Raw genomic sequence first — 18906 nt, 5'->3', positions numbered from 1 at the left:
GTTACATTTCAAATTTAGTCAATATTTTCTGCATTAATCAAAGAGGGTACAAAAAGTTTATCATTCTTTTACCCTGTCTGCAATACGTTTTTTCTTTCTGTACACATTGTGCGCTTCACTTTGAGAAATCGATAGCTCTTTTTTCTTCAAAAATAAACATGACGTTCAGATAGAACTCTGGTTGAGAATTCATTTACTGTCAACGTACACATAATCTTACCGGTCTCTTGCTTTTTAGAATAAACTTTTCACCTCGTGAATTTACTTTACTTTTTATATTAGAAGACATCTCAACAATAATTTGAAGCAATTTTCAGTAAATAGGCGACCTAATCAAATTCTAACAAACCTTGCAGAAATATTAAAGCAAATGTTTTCGGTGCCAAGTAATTTATAACGGATTGAGATGCAGCTATTTATTTATCCTGCGTCAAAGAATTTAAGTGTGATCTGTCACATTAGTGTTTTTGTAAAAGGAAATGACAAACTCCGTGACACTATTGTGTAAACCAGGTGAGAAAATTAGTAAAATTTCAGATATTATAAAACATACCGGAAAATGGTATGTATAACCATGATGAAATGATGGATAAAAAACAAGTAAATTTTTACGAGGACTGAAAATTTCGTGTTTGTGTGTCACTATGGTGTAAACCAAATGAGAAAATTAGTAAAATTTCAGATATTATAAAACATACCGGAAAATGGTATGTATAACCATGATGAAATGATGGCTAAAAACAAGTATATTTTTACGAGGACATAAAATTTTGTGTTTGTGCGACACAATGGTGTAAACAAAATGAGAAAATTAGTAAAATTTCAGATATTATAAAACATACCGGAAAATGGTATGTATAACCATGATGAAATGATGGCTAAAAACAAGTAAATTTTTACGAGGACATAAAATTTCGTGTTTGTGCGACACAATGGTGTAAACAAGATGAGAAAATTAGTAAAATTTCAAATATTATAAAACATACCGGAAAATGGTATGTATAACCATGATGAAATGATGGCTAAAAACAAGTAAATTTTTACGAGGACTTAAAATTTCGTGTTTGTGTGTCACTATGGTGTAAACCAAATGAGAAAATTAGTAAAATTTCAGATATTATAAAACATACCGGAAAATGGTATGTATAACCATGATGAAATGATGGATAAAAAACAAGTAAATTTTACGAGGACTTAAAATTTCGTGTTTGTGTGTCACTATGGTGTAAACCAAATGAGAAAATTAGTAAAATTTCAGATATTAAAAAACATACCAGAAAATGGTATGTATAACCATGATGAAATGATGGATAAAAAACAAGTAAATTTTTACGAGGACTTAAAATTTTGTGTTTGTGCGATACAATGGTGTAAACCAGATGAGAAAATTAGTAAAATTTCAGAGATTATAAAACATACCGGAAAATGGTATGTATAACCATGATGAAATAATGGCTAAAAACAAGTAAATTTTTACAAGGACTTAAAATTTCGTGTTTGTTTGTCACTATGGTGTAAACCAAATGAGAAAATTAGTAAAATTTCAGATATTATAATACATACCGGAAAATGGTATGTATAACCATGATGAAATGATGGATAAAAAACAAGTAAATTTTTACGAGGACTTAAAATTTCGTGTTTGTGCGTCACTATGGTGTAAACCAAATGAGAAAATTAGTAAAATTTCAGATATTATAAAACATACCGGAAAATGGTATGTATAACCATGATGAAATGATGGATAAAAAACAAGTAAATTTTTACGAGGACTTAAAATTTCGTGTTTGTGACACTATGGTGTAAACCAAATGAGAAAATTAGTAAAATTTCAGATATTATAAAACATACCGGAAAATGGTATGTATAACCATGATGAAATGATGGATAAAAAACAAGTAAATTTTTACGAGGACTTAAAATTTCGTGTTTGTTTGTCACTATGGTGTAAACCAAATGAGAAAATTAGTAAAATTTCAGATATTATAAAACATACCAGAAAATGGTATGTATAACCATGATGAAATGATGGATAAAAAAACAAGTAAATTTTTACGAGGACTTAAAATTTTGTGTTTGTGTGTCACTATGGTGTAAACCAAATGAGAAAATTAGTAAAATTTCAGATATTATAAAACATACCGGAAAATGGTATGTATAACCACGATGGTTATACTTCTATAAATCAAAGTTCTAATCCCTTGTAACCTCACGTACAGGCGTTTCTTGTTCATGGTATCGATCGTTTAAATTTTATTGGATTAAATTATTCGTGTTTTTTAGGTTCTATATTAGTGATTCCAGAGCTTTTATTAATGATCGAATTCATACGATTCCTGTTTTACTATGTACTATTTCTGAGTTGTCTTTACCAGTGTACAGCGGATACCTCCTTTATTCGCGTGGTTCTAAGTGAAGTTATACCTACAAGAAAATGGACGCAATACAAACTTCGTAGAAATTTGCCTCACTCATTACTATACAAATTTGGCTGAGTCAGGTATCTAGTAGAATGGGTACTAGATCATTGTATTAGAAGTTTATTTTCTTCTGCAATTGTCTCATTAACCTGAAAAATTCAGGTCAGTCAACAGGATCAATAAAAAGATATTAGAAGTTTATTTGATGGTGCAAGTAGAAAATTTGCTTTTTTTTAAAAAAAAGAGCCAGTCTTAAATGAATCTGACCATGCTGGAATGAAGCAGTGGATGAAAGACAACTGTGAGCCTATTTCAACTTTAAAAAGTTATATGCAGAAGACCGTATTAAATCGATCAGAATGGATTAGAAAAACGCCACAACTTACAATACGAGAGGTTATGAAAGAATACCCTCATCTTTTTGACGTCCCTGGCATGGTAAAGAGAAATTCTTAAACGTTCTTTAGTTATACATCGTCTTGTACGGCTAACCAAATCTTTTTCAAAAATTTATTCAAGTTGAAATAGACTTTGCAACATTGTATCCAGATGTCGTGGATAACCTTTTTCTGCGATTTACACCAGAAACAGTGGAGAAAATAATTTGTTACGCAGATACACAAACAGAAGAATGTTCAAAATACTTGAATATTGCAACAAGTAACCTGAATTACGGTAAAAATTGCAAAAACGGTTACATGATGCATGAAACATATATGATACATGAAATACTTTCTTCATCTAAACTCCAAACACACTGACTTTTATTTATAAACTACTTTATAGATGAAGAGAAAAGAAATGCTGCGATTGGTCTCCTTCCATGCAATTTTCCTATTGGAAGAAAGAATAAAAAGAGGTGTACAACTGATGAAGCATTGTGTGCTTTTATCGATTGCTAACCGGTATCCATTAAAAATCTTTTCATAACTTATTCACAGTACCTAATTATACAAACTTTGTCAAAAAAGCACGGACATCAATCCATTGTTAATTGAAGGGGACCATATTATATTCTATCATGCCAGCCTGATTTCTTTTGAAAGGGAAATTGTTTTGAAAAGAAATTAGACTGGTATATGAGTACATGAATATGGTTGTTCCCCCGCATTAAAGCAGGATTGATGCCATTGCAAAAAAAAGATATAACAAAACCATTAGTGATTTTTAGTACTTTATAGCATTGTCGCGTGCTGTTGGCAGTAAAATGTTTGAAAACAGCAACATTTTTTTTCTCTGTGAAGGTTTCCTTAAGTTCTATGAAACAGTGACAAAAATCAATTATTTAAAAAAAAACAAGAAAGTCAACACATGCATGGACTTTTATGCACAAAATGCTACATCATCACCATTTTAAAAAATTTAGGTACCAGCTGTGCTAGAGAACAATAAAGTAGCAAAATCACTAAAAATTTGTCTTAGTTTTTGGATTTTATTTTTTCTGATCGTTTCTTCCAAGAGAAGCTATATATTGTCACTTTTAGATACACCATATAAGTAGTTGCATAATCAAACTCGTGTATTTGATGTAAAGTCTCATGTCTACTGTTTAATTATTTTTAGGTCGGTACAAACATACCTAAATTTTTAGAAACAGCCTCAAAGTTAAAAGGTTTAAAGGTTTGAGAAATTTATCGATAAGATTTTTTTATTGATAATTCTGCGTTAGTCAAGATCTTTGTCTTTTAACTTTGTCTTTTACAATATCTTCTTTTTTTAGATTCTTTTTGTGTTCTTTTAGTACAATAAAATAATAATTATGAACGAATAAAAAAAAATTACAAAATGGATGGTGCTCCACAGGAAAACTTATGCATCTTTAAACACATACTGGTTTCTTTACGATCGTATATTTTAAAGATCTTAGCTCAAACAGATGTTTATCTTGTGTTTGACAGGTACCATGATTATAGCATTAAATCAGATACCAGACAAGAAAGGTTATCTCAATTCCGACGATCTCATAACCTTAGTTCTTCAAGTCCTCTTCCAGCAAAAGAGGTAGCCATGAAAGTGACAGATACTAAAAAGCAATTAATTGAGATGGCAAAAGATGACTTGCTCAAGAATATTCCAAACTATTCAAACAAACTGATCATTACAGCAGAAGCTGAAACACCATATCAAGTACATTTAGGAGTTCAGACGATAAGAAATGATCTAAAGTCAAGACAGGAGGAAGCTGATGTGATTATCCCTTACCAAGTATCAGAAGCAATAGCCGATGGAAAAAAATCTGTTAAAGTAATTTGTGAAGACACTGATGTTTTTGTTTTGCTTTGTCACTGTTATAACATTAAAAACTGGAACATAGATGTTTATATGACTGATTTCACAGAAGGAAAAAACATTATATCAATAAACGATACAGTAAAGAAGCATAAACCATTGATCCCTGAATTGTTATCTGTACATGCTCTATCTGGTTGCGACACTGTACCAATGTATTTTGGAATAGGAAAAAAGAAAGCTCTAAAAGTCGCTGCAACGTTGAAGTTATCTTTTCTTGGTGAAATAGATGCCACTGAAGATCAGTACTTATCAGAATCAAGAAAATTTATTGCTGCATGTTATAGTGCAAAATATGAGAGTTCCTCAAAAAATAGGTACATCCAACTATTATAGTACATAATTTATTTTGAAGATAACTTATGTTTCTTTCAAAATGTAATAATAAGCCTCTAATTATTACTGTACTAATCTAAACAAATTTTGTTTGGATTGTCTTTCTAATAAACTATAAGTTTCTGTTTCGCTGTAAAAAGATTAGGACGCTATTAATTTTGCTTCCATTGATGTTGAAAATAAAACTTACATCGTAAACATATAACTGAGAGCTGACTATATGTTTTAGCTTTGGTAATTATATGTTTTGATATGCTTTTTCTCCTATTTTTAACATTAGACAGGTAATTTGGCAACGAAGAACCAAAGGAGCCAAAATAACGTCAAAACCTCCTGCTTTGAAATCCTTGCCACCAACAGGTGACGTCCTTGATTTCAATATCAAACGTGCAAGATACCAACGTCTGATTTGGGGCTCCTGCCTTCAGTGTGATCCTCCGGCATATGATCCATGTAAGGTAGGGAAAAAAGACTTCTTATATCAATAACATATTGTGTCATGGAGGTGGGAAAAATGAATTCTACCCACAAATATATATGATTTAAGAATTCTTTTGTACTTTATTATCTTAGTATGGTTGGTTAAAAGATACTGAAACCAAAACGTTACAACCAATTATGATGCCTAGGGGAATGAAAGCTGCTCCTGATGAAGTGCTCAAAATTAACAGCTGTGGTTGCTCAGGTACTACTTTTAAATATGAAAAGCAATTCTTAGAAAAAATATTCCCAATCAAATACCTTCAATTTTAAATTAACTTGCAAACTTCAACGTTCATAAACATTGATTAAAGTTGTTATTATAGTTTTTCTTCTGAACGAAGTGTCATTAATATTTCATAGTAGGATTGACCATCACAACTAAGCATCTAAGGTAAAATAAATGCTGGGAAAATATGCTTTAAAAATTATATTTAATATTTAGTTTCGAAATGCAAGTCAATGGCCTGTTCTTGTGCAAAGTCACAGATTGGATGCACAGAACATTGTAAATGCGAGGGAGATTGTCGAAATATATGGAATGCCGGTGGCTATGCGGAAGATGATGGTGATAATTCTGGAGAAGAATCAGCAAGTGAAGATGAAAATGAAACATGATAGACAATGTGATAGGATAATGTTTTATTAGCCTGTTTTCAAAAATTAATGAAACATATATTGTAAATGTCACTTAATCGGTGTATATTTGGGTTTTTTAGTGAAAAAATGTTATGAATTGGCCTATCCAAAAGTTTTAATATCATCGAAATATATTAATTTGCATTAAGATTCGCTAAATAAAACGTCTTACACGAGCTTATGCTAAAAAATGATATAAGAAGTACTTTTGACTATCAAGTATTGAAATTTTGGTACCAAGGAATACACGGTTTTTCCGATTTTTCCCATTTTGCTAGTAGGTTATATTTTGCACTTGCCCAGGGTTTGGGAAGTGGCAACATGTCCTAAAATACTTTCATATGGTCCCTGAACACATTTCTGGAAAAAAGTTGCACTTAGTATTTTTGTCGAGGTACCCTTAACTCAGCCCCTGACTAATAGCTGACCTAAGCTGGGCACATGCTGGAGTAGACAATACCCACACGACACGTTGCCGTTCGGTCATTCCACTTCCGCGGGTCAGGCCACCTGTGGTTTTAACAGTTCTAATAAGAACTTGTTCTATAATTAAATCAGTGGACAGGCCAGCCTAGTAACGTTCACTCCTTCTGACAACATGGAAACCATCTGAAAATGACTTGTACACTTCAGGAAACTCATCTTTAAGATTCATCATAGATTGTAAATAGAGGGTAGAACTTTCTGTGTAAAGGTTGTGGCCAGATGCAGCAAAGTATGGTAACATTCTTCATAGGACTTGGAGGTGCATCTCCCAATTTCCAGTTCGTTCAGCTTTAATAAATCCACGCACAATGTCAATCATCTCTTGATATTGTAGCCAAAGAGTGGCGGTTCGACTTTTGGCTTTCAGCTCTCTTCGCCTGTTGCTAACCTTTTCCTCGATTTCTTTCAGCTTATTTGAAGCAGCCACTTCTTGAGCTGTTTTTCTTTTCTTGATCAAGTCTTCGTATTTTCTAGTTGACCAGTTGATATTAATTAATAAAATATTAACAAAATATTAATTAATTTACAAAATATCATTATCCACTTGTTTTTAATCTATAATATTTATATTTGTGCTTTACTAAGTGTTCTAAAAGGGTAAAATCTAAAACATTAATTTTTGAGCCTCGTTTCCATGTCGCTCAGATTTTCAATCCAAATGCCTCAAATAAAACGTAATTTACACGATGTTGCCGTGCTAGGATTTTGTGGGACTTTCGATATGTTGTTAAGGGATATCAAATATACCAAAATCAGTTGGAATTTCTTTTGTGGAAATTTGTTCAAGCTTAGAGTGTTTTTGGTCGTAGATTGACTGGACTAATTACCTGCACCTTACAAACGACTTATTAACAATACAAACAAACGATGAACTAAAAGCATTACACTTCACACTAATTCACAATGACAATACACAATAGACACCCACACTTTTCATGTACACAAAATACAATGATGTAAGAACCAGATAACAAATACGGCTAACCTGTGAGGGGTGATTACTGCCAAAATCCTGCTTTAAATTCTGTAAAAGCGATCTCAATTCTGTTGTACCAAATTAATGTTCTATCACAATAGAATTTCAACGAGTGCAACAAAATTTACATTAACCGAACAAAATTTGATTTGAAACAGAATTTACAAAAACAAAACAGAATTTACTGCAACACTACAGGTTTTAACCAAGTACTACATAATTTAAAATAACATAACAGAATTTGAGTTGATCCTAAATTCTAATATGTTGTTTCAAATTATATTCTAATTTGATTTGAATGTCACCGGAACCGAAAATTCAAAGCTGTTTCCGCTTGTATATTCATTTGATATTTGTTTTATCATTGTAATTCATCTCAGGGTTGCCAGTTTGGCCTTTTATCGGCCAAATAACTGAAATTTGGCCTTTTTGAAACCTGTTTGGCAGGGAAAATTAAAGCTAGCCGGCCAAATCGATTTTGGCCTATTTTGGCCTTTTCAAATTTTGATGTCATGAAATTTTATTATTAATTATATTACTCGTAATTGACTGATAATGACGTATCAGATGAGTACTGTTGTGGTTGTACCCAGTACTTATGCTCTTCCTCGGCCTGATTTGTTATTCAATATTCAGCTCTGTTGCATTTTCACATGAAAATATGTTTAATTGTGTTGCATGATACACTCATAGTTTTCTAATTAATGTTTAATGTCATTCTTGTACAAAATAAGGGAAACTTGCTTTCCATCAACCAGTTCAACATCAAAACGTGCCATACAGGAGTCCGAGATTATGATCGCTGTTCAGACAGCTTGCCATGGATGCATCCGGACAGTAGATCATTTTGGTGAGATATTGGCAAAATATGGCAAAAAAGTGATTTGGAACATATTAGATTGCACCGCACCAAATGCACGAAGATCATCACCGAAGTCGTATGTCCAGCTTTAAAGGAAGATCTCAAAAAAGATGTTGAATGAAAGCATTTTTTTTTAATTGTGGACAAAACGACGGATATATCAGTCGCTAAGGATCGGGCAATTATTATTCGTTACTTCAGTGAGAAACAGTGCAAAGTAACCGACTGCTTACTTGAAATTGTTCCAATGTCTTCTGCAACTGGGGAGCTGATTTTTAATTCCATGAAGAAAACACTGGACTGGTACTGTTTAGATTTGAAGAATTGTGTGGGATTTGGATGCGATGGTGCCAGTGTAATGGTTGGGCAGCATAACTCAGTGTGGTCCAGAATCAAAGAAATGAACCCAAGTTTTATACTTATGAAGTGCATTTGCCATTCGTTGGCCTTATGTGTTCAGCATGGTTTCAACAAGCTGCCCAGTAACCTTTCATATCTTTTAGAGGAAATTCCTGCTTGGTTTTCGCAGAGCACAATTCGCCATGATGAGTATAAAGCGTTGCACGATGAATTGAATGATAGCACAGGATTTATCGGTTTTTCCGGAACTACGATGCCATTTGTGAAGTTCTGTAGTACGCGTTGCCTTTCAAGAGGCAAAGTTATTTCAGCAATTTACAAGAATTGGGACGTTCTGCAAAAATATTATGAAAACATCATCACTGAGAGTCAAAAGTTGACGCCATCCCAAAGGTACAAGGTAAGAGAGCTCCTCCTCATGGTACAAGATAATGTTAACCAGAGCCCTCTATAGTATAAGAGTTGGGACAAACGGTCTGGGGCGAGCGCGGAGCCGCCATTTTGGTTCCCACTTGCAAAGAGAAACTATAATAACACTATTGGAAATTGGGTTTATATGCAAAAGAAGAAAGCAATTTAAGCTTATTCCATGGTAGTATCAAATATATTAGGAATAATAGCAAGCTCTGCGTTTTTTTAACGATTTGCGGCAGACCTGATTTAATTTCTTTGGTTTGAGCTTCGTTTGCGGTTTACTAGTTCGTGCTTCAAATTGATCGTGACCCATTGTAAGAAGTATTTTTCGTACGTGAACGTGTTTTCTCGGCTTATGTTCCGACTCTGTAACAAGTTTTCAAGATCTTTAAGCTTGGTGGCAAGCGGCAATGTTATCCTGGCATCAGTGTTATCAAATACTTTGACAAGACTTTGTTCGAAACTTCAATCATAGTAATCATGCAGATTTGGTCCGAGATTTGTGTTCAAGATTTGTAACAATTTAATGGTAGTGAGTGATTTATGCCCCCCCAATTTAATCCAAGCATGATATTTTTTATTCTGAAAGATCACAAAATTTTCTTGCTCAGCAGAAAATGACAGACTTTTTTACTATTTAGTTATTGAAATATGCAATGATTTGACCAAGATGCATTTGACCTTAAACGTTTTATTCCTTTATATGAAGTTATTTCGCCTTTATCACTTTATAAAGTATTAAAGTTTATTTCTAATAAAGTTTGTTAGGGATTCTGCTGAAAATTTTGGTGAAGCATTTCTTTAAAATGAATATATTATTTCTATAATATGAAACATTTCTGTTGTTGAAGAACAGTCTGTTTGCTATAAATGCTACTGTTTGTAGTCTTTTATACAGCATATGAGTCTGATCCGATCTTTAATTTAGCAAAGAGTTAAATTTATTGGTTGAGGAATGACAAAACTTCTATATGTGTTTAATAATCAAACAGGGGTGTGTTGGAGGGAGCTCAGCCCCGTTTGTTCAAATTCTATGCCTTGTATTGCCAGTGAAATATATATATCAAAAAGCTAGCAGCACCTAAATATATATCAGAAAGCCGGCAATATTTTAATATATATGAGAAAGACAGCAACAGTTGTAATATACATTAAAAAGCCCAAATAGCTGAAATTATCGAGATATGCCTCTGTGATCTTATAAACCAAAACCTACAGTTAAAATATCATCAACAAGTCTAGAAGAGAAGTAATGTTCTACTTTGAGCTACAGAAGTAGGGTACATTTGTACAATTCAATACCAAAAATATATTGTACTCAGCTGTTTCATTGAATATCCTAATTATAATTACTTCATTTTTAAATGATGAACTAAAAATACAAAATACAACATGGAAAATCATAAGAGTTTCTGTGATTTGGTGTAGTTGTTTTAGTATGGAAGTGGCTGAGAATTGAGAGGTTTGTAGATTGACCAATTTCAGAACATAATGAGAAATCATCTTCGATTAAAAAACAAGCTTTGGAGTAAGAAAACTATTGAAACTGCATCAGCACGAACTTTGCAATGTTATTTGGCCCAAAAATGTTTCTCTACTTGAGTCAGTTAATTGAACCTTATATCAAAAGCAGTTCAGCACAACAATCACCATACGCAATCAAATTTCGTAAGTTCGACGTAAAGGCATTTCTTTCATTTTTTTCGTAATCCTCGATTTATGCGATATGTAATCACATTTAGTAGCCTTCAACAATCAGTTATTACACACTTATCCATAAAAAAAAACGCAATATTATCTCAAAATACTGTATTACTAGCAGCAATTGCTATATAAACACAAGCTAAAATTTCAAAACTAGGAACCAAAATGGCGGAAATTGATCAGGTGATCAATATTGCCCAATCAACGTAAGCTAAACGGATAACAATAGATGTCCCAACTCTTGTACTATAGAGGGCTCTGATGTTAACCACTTGTATCTTACATTTGCGCTTCCAGTGGTTACTGAGTTTGAACGAATAAATGCACTTTTCCAGTCGAGCAAGTCCAGTCCTGACAAAGTGTTGAGAGAGCTTGATCTTCACCATCGCACAATGAAATCAAGAGTGTATGATAACCGCGGTAATAAGAAAACTCTGCACCAAATTGATTTTGGAAGTAAATTTATGGCCGAGTTCAATGCTCTCCAAAAGGACGACAGCAACAACGAGAACACCCTGCTGGCTGTAAAACAACGCTGTCTCGAAATGCTGATGACTTGTATTTCTCAGGTAGAGGCACGTCTTCCTGATCAAAAAAATGTGTTTTCAGAGCTTGTTGCACTCACCCCAGATGTAGTTCTCAACCAAGTTCGACGAGTGGATTTTGGAAAGCTACCGTACCAGCACCTGATGGGAGAGGACAGTGACAAAATTGAAGAATACCAGCAAATGATTACAACTGATACTGAATCTTTTTGGCTTCTGGTCCGACAAATGCAAAGATCTGATCTTGAAGATGCAAAGTTTGCAACTTTAGCAAACTATGCACTGTCTTGTTTGTCAGTGCCAATTAGTAATGCTATCGTTGAGCGTTTATTTAGTACTGTGACATTTATTAAGAATAAGCTTCGCAACCGAATGTCTTTTAAGACGCTGGATGCGTTGACACGAATCCGAACAACTCTCTATTTCCAGTCCAAATGTTGCAAAGATTTCACAGTGACAGAAAGAATGTTTCAGCTGTTCACAACCGAAAACATGTACCAGCTTGATGAAGAACGGAACCAAAACACAAACCGGGAGGGCAAAGAAGAGCAGGAGGTTGACTGTGAACTGTTACCGTTGTTTGATGATGTATGAATTTTATAACTTTTCAACATTCCAAGATTTGCAAGTCTTTATCAACAAAAATGTAAACTGACTTATTAGACAAAAATATTTGTTAATCTTTTTTGTTATATCTTTTTAATGATATACATACTTTCATCTTTTATGTTTTTGTTTAACTGTTTGGAACGGTTGTTGAAATATAGTCACTTTACAAAGTCATTGTTTTCAATATGCATTGTACATAATTTCAAAGGTTTTGTCATGAAATACAACACAGCACTCAAGCGCGCATATGTTTCGAAATGGTTTCGGTATATTTAAAAACTTAACATATATAGTTCAGTGGCAATGAGCAATTTGGCCTTTTATAATCCAGTTTGGCCGATTTTGGCGATCAGTTTGGCCGATTACGTCAAATACGACCTGGCAACCCTGATTCATCTCATAATTTTTTAGGCTGTATTCTGTGGCCGATTATCGTTCAGTTTCGTTGCCCCCGATCGGGCACTACATTTTACCACGATAGATAAGTGGAATATATCATACAAAGTGATACTTCACTTGCTTACACCTTCAAAAATAAAGACCCATGTTTTTGAGTATTTCACCACTGAACTTTCAATAATTTGATGTCTTTCGCAATTAGGCATTTGCCGATTGTGCTAGTAAAAGTGGCATATTATGCTAGTGGCAGTGCTCTTTTTTTACTCAAATTATGCTCGCTTTTCAAAATTATGCTACTTTTTTAAAAAATTATTCTGTACACAATCTTCACAACTCACAAGACAAGTTTGAAAATGTATTTTATCAACCCTGGCCAGACGTTCTGGGCTCGGTTGTTCAAAACCTTGGTAACTTTATCCGGTGGTTGGGCCTATACGGCGAATAAATCTGCTATCCAGCAAACAAAAGTAGGTTGCACAAAGCCTGGATAGTGTGGTGAATAACTATCCGCGGATAGCTTGCTAGTTGCTAACCATCGCGTGTAACAGAGCACGACACAGTTTGCGCAAGGTTTTGCACTCAAATGGCCTCCAGTTACCATGGTAAAGTATGCAAATTTCGAGTAAACAACGAACGCGCGCTAGCAACAACGAACTGCGCGCTGGGTTTCAAAACAAATAAAACAAATACAGTGAAAACTTAACCATGCAGTTTCTGACAAAGCCCTGGATAACAAATTTAACATTGAATAATCTCGCCAAGCTGAACCACGCAGTCCGGCTTGACTTCTCTAATTCGCTCAACAGTTAAATAGCTTTTATATTGAAGCATCACACTTGCTTGCAAGTAATCTGCAAGTGCACGATCTTGTTGATCGTTGAATGAAGCTGCCAGGATGCTGAATACTCTCTCTGCGGCAGCAGACGATAGTTGGACCAACAGTATTTTCTTCACTGCAATGGACCAATTTGGGAGACGGTCTGCGTGGGCCTGCCACCACTCCACCTTCTTTTCCTCTTGTTCAATGACCACATCCTGAGCAGCAGCGACGTACTGTGGAAGCTCTCTAATTAGGCCATTGATAGTTGCATCATTGTCGAGCAAAGGGAAAATCCTTAGGGCTTCTATTGTGGCGGGTTAGATCCTGCCATGCCAACTTTGCTTTATGGCTGTGACTGAATAAGAATACCCACAGGTTTCCAAACTCCAAAAGAGTAGGAATTTCCAGATGTTTGCCAACATTATCGAGCGTGTGGGAAAAGCAGACAATGTTCAACATCTTTGGGAAGATGAATGCTATCCGATCCAATGCTGCTTGATTGACACTTGCTCCATCCCTCATCGCTGCAAGCAAAGAGTTCGCCTTGATCCCAAATTCAACGCAAAGGGCTTCTTGAAAACTGTTGCTAGTTCTTCTGAATTCACCGACTTTGAGCAAATGTCAATTCTTATAAGACGCTGTGTTATCATCCACTCATCATTAATAAAGCGAAGGATTATAGCAATAGCCTCACCTTGCCTGGTGCTCCCGTCAAATATTACTGAAACGTCCCTTGTCATATCTTCTCCTGGCAAAGACAGTTCCTTCTTTATTCTCTCAACCTCTTGCTTAAAAATAAGAGAAACATACTGTCCGAGATGCGCACTATGAGTGAGGCGATACCCATTTTTCTCTAGCAAAGGACGTAGCCTGTCTACCTTCCCGATTGGAATCCCTGCTTTCAAAAATTCCTCTACTACTTCCTGTCGGTATGCTTGCTCAGCCAACGGCAGTGTGTTGTCTTTACGAGTCTTCTCTCTGCTGAGTGCCTCGGCTATCGTTTGTTCTCTTAACCTTGATCTCTTCAGTGCATCTTTCCCTTTGGCATGTTTTCTTGAACTACAATGTGATGCCAAAATGCTCTTTTTGGATGATACCATTTCTCTGCAGGCATTGCAAAAGATCGTTGTGGCTCTGACACTCAGGTGCTGATCAGGGAACTGATTAATAAGATCTTGCAAAGGGACATTTTTCGCATTAGTGACATTACTCGTCCCCCTCCTCCTGTATTTTCCAGTGGTGGATTCGAGGCGTCTATCCCGGGCAAGTTGTGCAGGCTTTGGTCTATCCTCTCTGTTCTTGCAACCTTGTAAACTATCTGGATGTAAGTTCACTGCACTTGACTGGTTTGGCGTGGCAGCCGCCATTTTGAAACGAGCACTGGGAGAAAGACTAAGGAGTCTGGGACCGAGACACAGACCTCCGGTTCCGTTTCATCGAACTCCCCCGGTATCTCAACACAAGTAAAAAAAAATCGAAAAATAGGAGTGGAAGCAACTGTTAATAGTAATCTATCGTTTTTAGTAGCTGAGATCTTCGTTTTCTTGAATTATTCTAAAATTGTGCTATTAAGACAAGAAAATATACGGATTATGCTAGCAGTGCTACTTTTTGAAAAAGGGCAAAAATTATGCTCAATTCCTCAGATTATGCCAAAAATTATGCTAGCACAATCTGCAAGAGCCCATTCGCAATCGACCAACGCCATTTTGATGACGTATTTCCGAGATACCGGTTTGTTCAAAGTTTGTTCCAGATGACAGCAATTACCGGCACCTGAACCAGATAACAAAAACAGTCCTTCTCAGGACTATGCCAACCTGGACTATTTACATTTACAAATATGTAACGATACTCCCGGGTTCAAACCATTTACTTTAATACGACTGTCATATAATGAGCAATTGGGATTCGGCAAACCAAGCCAAAAACCATCAAAACTCAAGAGTCATTACCTTTTTTGTCGTTTGAATATGTGTCCATCAACTCCACAATTTTGCACTGATTCAATAAACAGAAACAAGTATTTCACAACCACGTTTCGAAATAAAAAGAACTTGACCACCAAACCAAAAAAATTGTCTTTTACTGTTTACATACAAGTACTTAGTTGTCTAGTACTCAATTTAAGCGTAGCAATGGGGTGTGGGGTGGGGTAGTGAATAATAAAAATAATTTTTCATGTTAACGTTTTTCACCCAAAATTTCCTTGTGGCATCATGTCTTTGATACCCGGTTCCAGACCCCTTTTACCCTCCAGGTAATTTAATGGTTAACAATTAGATAACATTTAACCATTGTCTATACAGTTATAGATACACAGGTATCTCATCAATTGTGATAAAAATGTTTTTGAAATTTTGTTATCGAAATTTGGGTTTCTCCTTTTCTTTTTGCTCAAATATGTTACTGCCTCAACTAGGTCTTTGTGAATATGTTTATTTTCCAATTCAGGGAGGTATTGCAATAAATTTTCAAATATAACCGCCCTTTGTTTGTTTTTATAAACAAGAAATTTTCTGTGACGTCAATTCCATGCATATGTCTTCTTATAGATCGTAGCTCTCGACCGATGAAATTGCTCAAAATTTTCTGGTTATTATATAAAACTCAATGGTAATAGTCAGGCAGATACTGGTATAAACACTTCTGGTTTTTGGGGACAATTTTGTGGCAAATTTATAGTTTAACCCTTTAACCCTTTAAACTATACATTTGTCACAAAAATATGTCCCCCAAAACCGTAAGTGTTCATACCAGTGTATCTGCCTGACTATTACCATTGAGTTTTATATAATAACCAGAAGAATTTGAGCAATTTCATTGGTCGAGAGCTATGATCTATAAGAAGACAATTCACGTGCTTAACACGATTCTGCATGTTGGATAGCTTGGATTTACTCTAGGGATGAACAACATTTTTCGCTCTGCTTGTATACAAATTAGTTTGCCGCCATGATTTATGTCTCTTTCCTGACAAGAAGCAACCCCACAATGCATTTTGACCAGCACCTGAAACATCATATAGTAAGTGCACATTGATCAGATATCGCAATTAAAACATAAAAATGTGCGTCGATAGGATTTCACTATTGAAGGTGCAAACATGTCCAAAAAGCGTAAATCAAATCCATTTAATATAAGTTTAACTTTAGTTCCACCTTAAAAACGAATGATGGTCAAAAGCAATGCTTGCAGCACGCATTGTTGAAACCAAACGACCGAACCGAAAATATAACAAATTTCAATGAAATATCCTGACGAGCAGTTAATAAAGCTGCCCAGGTTAGGAAAAAGAAAAAGGGATTGAAATACTTTCCTCCTGGTGAGAGGAATTGCAGGGCTTGACTACAGTTTTTACCGAAATGCTATCAGAACACATGTATAGCAAGACAGTAGCAAAGATTAATCTTGGAGAACAGGGATGATGTACAGATCAATCAAATCAAGTTTATAAAAGTTAGTCTCAGTCTTCAATGTCAACGAGCAACACTGACCACCGAGGCATAGTTTTTGTAATCCATTTTTGTGTTTTTGGAAACGTTTCTCGCATTTATTCATGCGCATCACTTTCCACCATGCACTAATAACTTTTTTCTCGATAAAAGCAACTAGTTTCCTGGGACATCACGTTGTTATGATCCTGTTTAGCGTATCGTTGCGGATTATTTCGCCGTAAAAAGTCCCATGATAATATAGTTCCCGAGCGATTATTGTCTGTGTGTCACTAATTGTCACCTCTGCATCACATATATCAGTTCTTAGAAGTCAAAATAGCCTCTTCCTGCAAATTTCGAGCACTATTTTCAGTTTAACGATTTTGTAATGCTTTGTATTCTTATCATCCTTGGCGGTTTTAATATATATACATAATAATAATAATGGACTCCGTCGATTTCGACATATGAGGGTTCCACAAAGTGGAACATCCTGGTTACTTAAATTATAGTGAAGGCAGCTGACCAGACTACAATCACTCGTACCTTTCACGCAACTACAACGCTGATATCAGCGTGACACACAGTGTGACAAGGCTGCAACATTGCAGATGCAGATACAGTCCATCCGAGGACATAGTTTCCTCTACCAAATTTCCCTCACATGGCTTTGGTCAACCCGGGCTAGGTTTACAGACACATTGCCAGATGTGCCACGAGCCGGGATTGAACCCGCGCCGTCTGGCTTACATAAATACATAAATACATAAAATGTTATATATACATACATATATATATATATAGGAAGTTTTGTTTATTTGAGTCTCCGTAAGTACAGTGCTCGATGCTTAAGAGCAGAGCGTAAATATTGATGAGAAAAAGAAAATACACAAAAACTACAATTTCATCCCGACAAGCCTGTTTCGTGATTTCTCACTCTTCAGGGGATAATATTAAATGAATACAAAGCATGTGCTAGATATATATACAAGAGGAAGTTAGGTTAAAAATTGAGATAGAATTACATAATATATTGAGTGTACGATTACAAATTACATAAAAGTGCTTTGTGTCTATGGCGACAAGAGGAGATAAGTTCGTTACGTTTGTTGAGTGATGATAGTTGTGGTTGGTAGGTGATGAAGAGTTTTTCTTTCAGGCATAGGTTGCAAAAAGTACACAACGCATTTCTCACCGAAATAAAAGACAACACTACTGCCATCAAACACGAAGAAAAGCTACTTATCGCAGCCGACAAAACAACAAACTTCTACAAACTAGACAAGCCAGCATACAACGACCTCTCTACAACAAAATATCACGAAATCATACAAGAAAATAAACGCCGACAATACAAGCCATCCACGCCAAGACAAAAATATCACATCACAACTGGGTATATCTGACAGAGTAGACTCCACCGCTAACAAAGACGCATTCATAACACTCAAAGATCACAAACCGAACTTCGCAAATAAACCCACGTGCCGACTAATCAACCCGACGAAATCTGAAATTGGAAAAATTAGCAAAAAAATACTTGACAGAATAAACAACAATATCATAAAAGCCACTTCGCTGAACCAATGGAAAAACTCGTCATCTGCCATCAAGTGGTTCAACTCCATCAAACACAAACAAAATCACAATTTCATATCTTTCGACATTGTAGACTTCTACCTGTCTATCAACCAAGACCTTTTAAACAAAGCACTTGAATTCGCCTCATCCTACGACAACATCACAAACCAAGAGAGAAACATTATCATACATGCCAAGAACTCATACCTCATTCACAACCAACAACCATGGCAAAAGAAATACAACTCCACATTCGACGTGACAATGGGCAGCTTCGACGGCGCCGAAACATGAACTCGTAGCTATCTACTCACAACTGCAACACATCATTACTAACATAGGACTCTATCGCGACGACGGACTAGCCATTACTAAAGCAACACCTAAAGAAACAGAAAAATTAAAAGAGATATGCCGCGTATTTAACAACAACGGATTGTATCACTATCGAAGCTAACAAAAAGTCATTAACTTCCTCGACATTACGTTCGATCTAAAGAATTCTTCCCATCGACCTTACACTGCCCAACACCTCTTTGCAATACATCC

Source organism: Xenia sp. Carnegie-2017, unplaced genomic scaffold (genome assembly GCF_021976095.1).
Source record: "Xenia sp. Carnegie-2017 unplaced genomic scaffold, XeniaSp_v1 HiC_scaffold_47, whole genome shotgun sequence".
NCBI classification, from domain to species: domain Eukaryota; kingdom Metazoa; phylum Cnidaria; class Anthozoa; order Malacalcyonacea; family Xeniidae; genus Xenia; species Xenia sp. Carnegie-2017.
This window is presented reverse-complemented; position numbering follows the sequence as displayed.